At 40.2% G+C, this 11,122-nt stretch overlaps 1 pseudogene; it reads left to right on the top strand.

Annotated features, from left to right (window-relative positions):
• Positions 1–581: 581 nt before the first annotated feature.
• The window catches only part of LOC112244573, a 34,029-nt pseudogene continuing 23,488 nt past the window's right edge, over positions 582–11,122 (top strand).

Genomic DNA, 11,122 nt, shown 5'->3' with positions numbered 1-11,122 from the left:
TGGTGCTGATAGAGAATAGAGCTCAGTGAAGGTGGTGTGGGGAACTCTCACTCAGCTTTCATGCTACTTTTAAAAGGTTCACCTTTTTGAGGCTTGAAAACTTGTAGTGAAAGTCATCAGTGTTACTTACAGCATTCCTTACATTCTTGTATTTAAAAAACACAACATAGTGCTACCGACCCACAGTCCTTTCAAAATGAAAATGTCTGTATTTACACAATTAGGATGATCAGGATGTTCTTCCTAATATTGAGTTGCACCCTTCCTTTTTGCACTCAGAGCGGCCTCAATTCATCTGGCATGGATTTTAAGAGCTTATGTCCAAGGCCATTTGTCAGACGCAGCTATAAAAAGAATGACGCTCAAACCGTTTCCAACCGTGCTCCCAGCCAAACGTTGTTGGGTTGATCCACCTACTGTATAACTCTGTCCCAAAGGACAATCTGGCCAACTTCTAGCCAACATCACTAACGTTGTGTGCGAGACGAGGTAAATATCTTAGCTCATGTTCCACACCACCAGTGTCTGCAACATTCCTCCCTCTCTCATTTCGGAACAGAACACTGATCAAAGTGTGGGGCATGGATGTGAGGCCATGGAATGGTTGGGATGGTGGGTTGGCCGGTGGAGGTGGGGGATGGGGGGAATTTGTTTGGATTGGGATCTGTTCAATTTGTGGAATGGGGACTGATTTCACACTGGGCTCACACGATTGGCTGGTGCAGGGAGATAGATGGACAGAAAATACCCCCTCCCAAAGCTTCCTGTTCCATTCGGTTCCATGTACATACAAAGGGCCCCAAAAGCCCCAGCCAGGAGGGGGGTCTGGCTGGAGATGGGTCGAGCACAATACATTCAGTGATGCAGATTTTCTTTCCGTTGTCTGTAGAAAACACAACCAATTCAAACTTGATGACAGTCAAGTTATTAACTGCCAAAGTTGAGTTTTGATAGTGATTGTGATCATACAAGTATCATTGTACTGGATGTATCCCTATGTGATAATTGCATGATTGTGAAAAAGTCTTGCCAGTCAATGACAATGTGCATCATAAAAACTGCATTGTGTGAATGAACGTAATGTACTGTAGTAAACATGGATTAGAATATGTGGGATTCGATTTTTTTTGTCAGAGCTCTCTGACACACTTCCTGAGAAGAAAGTGTTGAAGTGTTAAATGAGAGGAAGAGGTAGTAATGGATCATGTTTAGCCAAGCTAACAACCTGGAGAAGCACGCTAACCAGTAGTTATCCACCCCCATATATCTCACCTGTGGACTGGACACTTGATAGCCTGCAGACCACGCATCTGATATGCGTTTTATCTGCTCTACTTGATAGCCTGCAGACCACGCATCTGATATGCGTTTTATCTGCTCTACTTGATAGCCTGCAGACCACGCATCTGATATGCGTTTTATCTGCTCTACTTGATAGCCTGCAGACCACGCATCTGATATGCGTTTTATCTGCTCTACTTGATAGCCTGCAGACCACGCATCTGATATGCGTTTTATCTGCTCTACTTGATAGCCTGCAGACCACGCATCTGATATGCGTTTTATCTGCTCTACTTGATAGCCTGCAGACCACGCATCTGATATGCGTTTTATCTGCTCTACTTGATAGCCTGCAGACCACGCATCTGATATGCATCTGTTTTATCTGCTCTACTTGATAGCCTGCAGACCACGCATCTGATATGCGTTTTATCTGCTCTACTTGATAGCCTGCAGACCACGCATCTGATATGCGTTTTATCTGCTCTACTTGATAGCCTGCAGACCACGCATCTGATATGCGTTTTATCTGCTCTACTTGATAGCCTGCAGACCACGCATCTGATATGCGTTTTATCTGCTCTACTTGATAGCCTGCAGACCACGCATCTGATATGCGTTTTATCTGCTCTACTTGATAGCCTGCAGACCACGCATCTGATATGCGTTTTATCTGCTCTACTTGATAGCCTGCAGACCACGCATCTGATATGCGTTTTATCTGCTCTACTTGATAGCCTGCAGACCACGCATCTGATATGCGTTTTATCTGCTCTACTTGATAGCCTGCAGACCACGCATCTGATATGTGTTTTATCTGCTCTACTTGATAGCCTGCAGACCACGCATCTGATATGCGTTTTATCTGCTCTACCCATCAAGGGTTCATGGCTGGAATTCAAGCCAGACACCTCTCCCCTCTCCTGGAGCTTTAGCACAACAATTACTTAGCAAACAAGGCAAAGCTATTTTGAAGAATCAAAATATATTTTGATTTGTTTAACACTTTTTTTGGTTACTACTGTACATGATTCCAAAAGGTGTTATTTCATAGTTTTGATGTCTTTACTATTATTCTACAATATAAAACATTCTAAAAATAAAGAAAAACCCTTGAATGAGTTGGTGTGTCAACTTTTGACTGGTACTGTATATATAACAATAATATGTATTGTTTTTGCCAATGTTTTTGTATCAAAACCAAATGGCCTACAATGTGGACCAAAGATGGTTGTGATTCACATTAAGAGTGAAACTCAATAAACAACATTGTGCCAGCACAGTGTGGCTTTATGGGAGACATTCAGAAGTGCACTGACGTCACCCCATATCATGATGTCATAACAGACCATCACACCAACTTATCCCTCCAAACATGTAAACGGCTCTCAAATGTGACTTATGACAAATAAAAGTTGGAATGACTTGTTATGCCATCTCAACTGTATTAGGGTATTATTATACTGTATAATGTTTCAATCAAGCATTGCTGCCATCCAGAACTGTCCCATCATTTTGCACAACAATAACCATCTCCTATTCTTCTCCTCAGGGATATACCTGTGTGGACACCATGGATAACTACACGTACCTCTGCTCTCCTCGCGACGAGGTCCGCTACATGGGCAAAGACTGCGACAAACTGTGTGACGTATGCTCAGCTACGGAGGAGAGGACTGCCAACAGCAAGTGACCGACTGCATTGACGAGCCATGTCTAAACAATGGGACTTGGATTCGACTGCCACTGAGGTTCGAAGAGGATCCTTGTGAAGAGGACGTGGACGCGTTTGCATCGCACCCTCGCCAGAATGGGGCTATCTACATGGATGGGCTTGGCTCAGTTTCCAGGGCTACAACTGCGAGATTGATATCAATGAGTGTGCCTCATGGCCCCGTGAGAATAACGGAACCTGCATCAATAAGAAGGACCAGTACGAAGTGAGTGAGGTTTCACAGGTACGCTGTTCCGCCTTTTCATCATTCACACCTCTGCCTAACACTTCTTCCAGTGTGGAGGGAGATCTGAGGCTTTGCATGTTAATGTTTCTTAACTAAATGTATCAGCAAGATTCAGGTCTCATAGTACAGTGGTTCTTCCTTTAAAAGTTGTCATACTGCAGCCCAGCTTGCATGGTGCTGCAGAATTCTATGGCACGTTATTTAAGTATCAGCCATTAATGCTAGTTAGTGCTAGTTTGACCACCAGAGGGCATCTTTGAGAAGCATTTGACTTTTTTAATGTTGGCTGTACGAGAGAATGTACTACTATAACATAGCATATGGGATTGATTTTAATTCATGAATTATTCCAACAAAAAGGAAACACTCAGGAAAATAAACATCTCATTGATTCATCAATACCAGTCCCCATGCTTTAAAAAAATATATATTTTACTAGGCAAGTCAGATAAGAACAAATTCTTATTTTCAATGATGGCTAGGAAGAGTGAGTTAACTGCCTTGTTCAGGGGCAGAACGACACATTTGTACCTTATCAGCTCGGGGATTCGATCTTGCAACCTTTCGGTTACAAGTCCAACACTCTAACCACTAGGCTACCCGCCGCCCCAACCACTAGGCTACCTACAGCCCCTGCCATCTCGGAGCAGCGGGAAACGGTGCTGAAATAGTTGACCACGTCATTCAGTGATATTTATTGCCCTAGTAATTCGTGATGGATCCATAATGAAATAAACATCTGCATTACAATTACAATGCAGGGTTAATAAAAATGTAAATGTTTGTAGGGGTTGATGCATTTTTGTTGTTGCGGTAAATCTGGATTTAGAGTACTTAAAACAATGCATTTGTTGGACACTGAGATCAACTCACTGATGGTTGAAGATGATGAGCGATCGGCAAAAGCAATCAACGTCGCTCTAATCACAGTCAGAAGACAGTTGAAGAACCTTTAGTAGACTTATGGAAAGGCTTGTTAAGACATATATATCATTGTTACAATATTTTTTTAAATTCCAGAACATTAACCATGTGTGTCCTCTTGTTTTGAATCTCATTGATTTCTTTATCAAGACAAGTCTCCATGCTGGTCTCAGATCAGCGTGAAACGGTGCTGAAATAATTGACCACAGGTCATTCAGTGATACTATTCCCATAGTAATTCGTTATGGATCCATGAAATAAACATATGATTAATGAAATATATATATGATGGTTGAAGATGAGCGATCTGTAAAGGCAATCAACATCGCTCTAATCACAGACAGAAGAGAGTTGAAGAAACTTGTGTGGACCGGCCGGGAGTAGGCCTAGGTTATTAATTGACTGCGAGTGAAGAGCAAAATAATCCTAACATTTTAAAATAAAATCTGATTGATTTATCAAGTCTAGTCTCCATGCTTTGTCATTCAGTGATATTTATTTATTATTATAGTGATATTAATACTACTTAAACAGGAATTTAATTTAAATGTTAATTGTATTTTTTTAATCACAGAAACAATGAGAAAATAGCAAAAATAAATAAATAATAAAATGTTAATTATATAAAACAGCCCTTGTAATCATCTGCCAGAGAGTATCCACAATCGACCTGAGTAATACATTTGGGCCAGATAACTGACACCGGAATCGGCCCAAGTAATATATTTGGGGCAGATTTGGGCCAGATACTCACACCGGAATCAGCCCGAGCACATTCATCATCAACAGATATACTGGACCCTATGTCAGAGAGGTGTTTTTGAGACCACATCATGTCTATTGTCCTGCTAATAGCCCTTGTGAAAACGTGTTTTCAAAAGGCCTCCAGGGACGACAGAAGTTCCTAACTTTTTCCCCGTTCCACTTACCTCTTCAATCCCATTCAATACCTGTTATGTATTTAACCCTCTGTTTCCCCTCATGTCTTTGTCAGAGATTGTTTGTTGTTCAGATTTTGTGTTTGTATTGGTGCGCGACATGTCCTCGTATCCACTTTGTTTTATATTATTCATAGTTTGGAGTTATGTTTTGTTTAAAGTCATTAAACAACTCCATTCCACTAAGTTTGATTCCCCCGCGCCAGACTTCCCTGCCACCTATACACACGACTCTGACACTTCCATTTATTACCAGTTTCATTACCAGTTCCATTTATTACCATTCATTATGGTTTGCATTGCAAATGAGGGCATAAACTGGGTCAAGATTCCAGCAGAGTAAGTAGACCTTTATGGAGTAAACTAAATAATTAAATAAGACCTACAACATTTTTAACAGCACAATACTCAACACTAATGAGTCTCATGTCACCTACGGTAGGTCTACAGTATATCTAAAAATATGTTCAAAATCTCTACATGTTGTTCTCCTGATTTAAACCCAATCGAACTTGTTGCAAGTAAAATGTAGTTGAAATAATAATCTGCATGTTTGCCTGGCATGGATTGTTAATCCATCTCGTTTTTCGCCCTCTTCAACTCCGTCAATGCCGCCTGACTCTCTGCCAATGACCTGACTCTCCGCCAATAATTACATTTAGAGGATTGGAGGATTCTACATTTTTTTCGCTAGAGCAAATCTGATCTGTGAGAATATCTAAAGGGCTTTTATATCATTATAATGCAGGGTTAATAATAATAATCGCTTTGTTTAAAAAATAACAATATTTTGGAGATTATTTCATTACAAACAACCAAAAGTGAGCGATTGGCCTTTTTCCCTTTATTCAGATTACATTCTCTTGAACATGGGGGGAGAGTCTTACTAATGTGTAAATAAAGCCAGTTTGTTATTTATAATGATTTATTTCTATTTTTAGAGGGAGATAAACCAAAAACCCACCGTGCCTATTTTTTGTAAAATCGTCAGTCCACATGTCAAGTGAATTTCCCCCATTGTATTTACCCAAGTTCTCTCTCAACTCCAGGACCACCGACTGTTTGTTGTTGTTGCCTGATGCAGGACTTCAGTGCCAGAGAAGAGAGACTCTCAGACTGAAAACACCTCCATTAATTGCCACAGTTCAGACTACCGATAGATCAGCATTCTAACTCCCCCTTGTGATAGTGTGGTGCAATGACAGAATGCCACCATCTTCCACAAACGGTCACGACAAACACGTAACTTTTGAAGGAAGAACCACTGTACTTCATTCACTATGCCATAATTTGTTCACATTAAAGGTGCACTAAGCAAGGTGACATCATACACAGCGGGACGATTTCATTTTATTCAATGTGGGCGTGCCAAAAATAATGGTGAAAATTGTGCAGAGCTAATGAGTTTTGGCAGAGTTGAATGATTATGTTTATTGTCCTGTTGTTGATGATGTCATCTAACTAACTGTACCACCTTACTAACTGTACCACCTAACTGTACCACCTTACTAACTGTACCACCTGACTAACTGTACCACCTGACTAACTGTACCATCTTACTAACTCTACCATCTTACTATCTCTACCACCTTACTATCTCTACCACCTTACTATCTCTACCACCTTACTATCTCTACCACCTTACTATCTGTACCATCTTACTAACTGTACCATCTTACTAACTCTACCATCTTAGTAACTGTACCACCTTACTAACTGTACCACCTTACTAACAGTACCACCTTTCTAACTGTACCATCTGTACCACCTTACTAACTGTACCACCTTACTAACTGTACCACCTTACTAACTGTACCACCTTACTAACTGTACCACCTTTCTAACTGTACCACCTTTCTAACTGTACCACCTTACTAACTGTACCAGCTTTCTAACTGCACCACCTTACTAACTGTACAATCTTACTAAGTGTACCTTTCTAACGGTACCACCTTTCTAACTGTACCACCTTACTAACTGTACCATCTGACTAACTGTACCATCTGACTAACTGTACCACCTTACTAACTGCACCACTTTACTAACTGCACCACTTTACTAACTGCACCACTTTACTAACTGCACCACCTTTCTAACTGTACCACCTTACGAACTGTACCACCTTACTAACTGTACCACCTTACTATCTGTACCATCTGTACCATCTTACTAACTGTACAACCTTACTAACTGCACCACTTTACTAACTGCACCACCTTTCTAACTGTACCACCTTACTAACTGTACCACCTTACTAACTGTACCATTTTATTAACTGTACCACCTTACTAACTGTACCATTTTACTAACTGTACCACCTTACTAACTGTACCATCTGTACCACCTTACTAACTGTACAACCTTACTAACTGTACCACCTTACTAACTGTACCATCTTACTAACTGTACCACCTTACTAACTGTACCATCTGTACCACCTTACTAACTGTACAACCTTACTAACTGTACCACCTTACTAACTGTACCACCTTACTAACTGTACCACCTTACTAACTGTACCACTTTACTAACTGCACCACCTTTCTAACTGTACCACCTTACTAACTGTACCATCTTACTAACTGTACCATCTTACTAACTGTGCCATCGTACTAACTGTACCACCTTACTAACTGTACCACCTTATTAACTGTACCATCTGTAACACCTTACTAACTGTACCACCTTACTAACTGTACCACCTTACTAACTGTACCATTTTACTAACTGTACCACCTTACTAAGTGTACCACCTTACTAACTGTACCACCTTACTAACTGTACCAACTGTACCTAACTGTACCACCTTACTAACTGTACCACCTTACTAACTGTACCATCTTACTAACTGTACCATCTTACTAACTGTGCCATCGTACTAACTGTACCACCTTACTAACTGTACCACCTTATTATCTGTACCATCTGTAACACCTTACTAACTGTACCACCTTACTAACTGTACCATTTTATTAACTGTACCACCTTACTAACTACCACCTTACTAACTGTACCACCTTACTAACTTTACTAACTGTACCATCTTACTAACTCTACCATCTTAACTCTACCAAACTGTACCACCTTACGAACTGTACCACCTTACTATCTGTACCATCTGTAACACCTTTCTAACTGTACCACCTTTCTAACTGTACCACCTTACTAAGTGTACCTTTCTAACTGTACCATCTTACTAACTGGACCACCTTACCAAGTGTACCTTTCTAAATGTACCATCTTACTAACTGTACCATATTACCAACTCTACCACCTTACTAACTGTACCACCTTACTAACTGTACCACCTTACTGACTGTACCATCTGCACCACCTTACTAATTGTACCACCTTACTAAGTGTACCATTCTAAATGTACCACCTTGCTAAGTGTACCTTTCTAACTGTACCATCTTACTAACTGTACCATCTTACTAACTGTACCACCTTACTAAGTGTACCTTTCTAACTGTACCATCTTACTAACTGTACCACCTTACTAAGTGTACCTTACTAACTGTACCACCTTACTAAGTGTACCTTTCTAACTGTACCAGCTTACTAACTGTACCACCTTACTAAGTGTACCTTTCTAACTGTACCATTTTACTAACTGTACCATCTTACTAACTGTACCACCTTACTAACTGTACCACCTTTCTAACTGTACCACCTTTCTAACTGTACCACCTTACTAACTGTACCATTTTACTAACTGTACCATTTTACTAACTGTACCATCTTACTAACTGTACCATCTTACTAACTGTACCACCTTGCTAAGTGTACCTTTCTAACTGTACCATCTTACTAACTGTACCACTTTACTAAGTGTACCTTTCTAACTCTACCACCTTACTAAGTGTACCTTTCTAACTGTACCACCTTATTAACTGTACCACCTTACTAACTGTACCACCTTACTAACTGTACCACCTTACTAACTGTACCATCTTACTAACTGTACCACCTTACTAAGTGTACCTTTCTAACTGTACCATCTTACTAACTGTACCATCTTACTAAGTGTACCTTTCTAACTGTACCACTTTACTAAGTGTACCATCTTACTAACTGTACCACCTTACTAACTGTACCACCTTTCTAACTGTACCACCTTTCTAACTGTACCACCTTACTAAGTGTACCTTTCTAACTGTACCACCTTACTAAGTGTACCTTTCTAACTGTACCTTTCTAACTGTACCACCTTACTAAGTGTACCTTTCTAACTGTACCTTTCTAACTGTACCATCTTACTAACTGTACCATCTTACTAACTGTACCATCTTACTAACTGTACCATCTTACCAGGTGTACATTTCTAAATGTACCATCTTACTAAGTGTACCTTACTAACTGTACAATCTTACTAACTGTACCACCTTACTAACGTGTACCACCTTACTAACTGTACCACCTTACTAACTGTACCACCTTACTAACGGTACCACCTTACTAACTGTACCACCTTACTAACTGTACCACCTTACTAACTGTACCACCTTACTAACTGTACCATCTTATCTAACTGTACCACCTTACTAACTGTACCACCTTACTAAATGTACCACCTTACTAACTGTACCATCTTACTAACTGTACCATCTTACTAACTGTACCACCTTACCAGGTGTACATTTCTAAATGTACCATCTTACTAAGTGTACCTTACTAACTGTACAATCTTATTAACTGTACCACCTTACTAACGGTACCACCTTACTAACTGTACCACCTTACTAACTGTACCACCTTTGTAACTGTACCACCTTACTAAGTGTACCACCTTACTAAGTGTACCTTTCTAACTGTACCATCTTACTAACTGTACCACCTTTCTAACTGTACCACCTTACTAAGTGTACCTTTCTAACTGTACCATCTTACTAACTGTACCATCTTACTAACTGTACCACCTTACTAACTGTACCACCTTACTAACTGTACCACCTTACTAACTGTACCACCTTACTAACTGTACCACCTTAATAACTGTACCCTTACTAACTTACTAACTGTGCCACCTTACTAACTGTACCACCTTACTAACTGTACCACCTTACTAACTGTACCACCTTACTAACTGTACCACCTGTACTAACTGTACCACCTTACTAACTGTACCACCTTACTAACAGTACCACTTACTGTACTAACTGTACCACCTTACTAACTGTGCCACCTTACTAACTGTACCACCTTACTAACTGTACCACCTTACTAACTGTACCACCTTACTAACTGTACCACCTTACTAACTGTACCACCTTACTAACTGTACCACCTTACTAAACTGTACCACCTTACTAACTGTACCACCTTACTAACTGTACCACCTTACTAACTGTACCACTTACTAACTGTACCACCTTTACTAACTGTACCACCTTACTAACTGTACCACCTTACTAACTGTACAATCTTATTAACTGTACCATCTTATTAACTGTACCACCTTACTAACTGTACCACCTTAATAACTGTACCACCTTACTAACTGTACCACCTTACTAACAGTACCACCTTACTAACAGTACCACCTTACTAACTGTGCCACCTTACTAACTGTACCACCTTACTAAGTGTACCACCTTACTAACTGTACCACTAACTTACTAACTGTACCACCTTACTAACTGTACCACCTTAATAACTGTACCACCTTACTAACTGTACCACCTTACTAAGTGTACCACCTTACTAACAGTACCACCTTACTAACTGTACCACCTTACTAACACCTTACTAACTGTACCACCTTACTAACTGTACCACCTTACTAACTGTACCACCTTACTAACTGTACCTCCTTACTAACTGTACCACCTTACTAACTGTACCACCTTAATAACTGTACCACCTTACTAACTGTACCACCTTACTAAGTGTACCACCTTACTAACAGTACCACCTTACTAACTGTGCCACCTTACTAACTGTGCCACCTTACTAAGTGTACCACCTTACTAACAGTACCACCTTACTAACTGTGCCACCTTACTAACTGTGCCACCT

Source organism: Oncorhynchus tshawytscha, linkage group LG33, assembly GCF_018296145.1.
Source record: "Oncorhynchus tshawytscha isolate Ot180627B linkage group LG33, Otsh_v2.0, whole genome shotgun sequence".
Lineage (NCBI taxonomy): Eukaryota > Metazoa > Chordata > Actinopteri > Salmoniformes > Salmonidae > Oncorhynchus > Oncorhynchus tshawytscha.
This window is presented reverse-complemented; position numbering and strand designations above follow the sequence as displayed.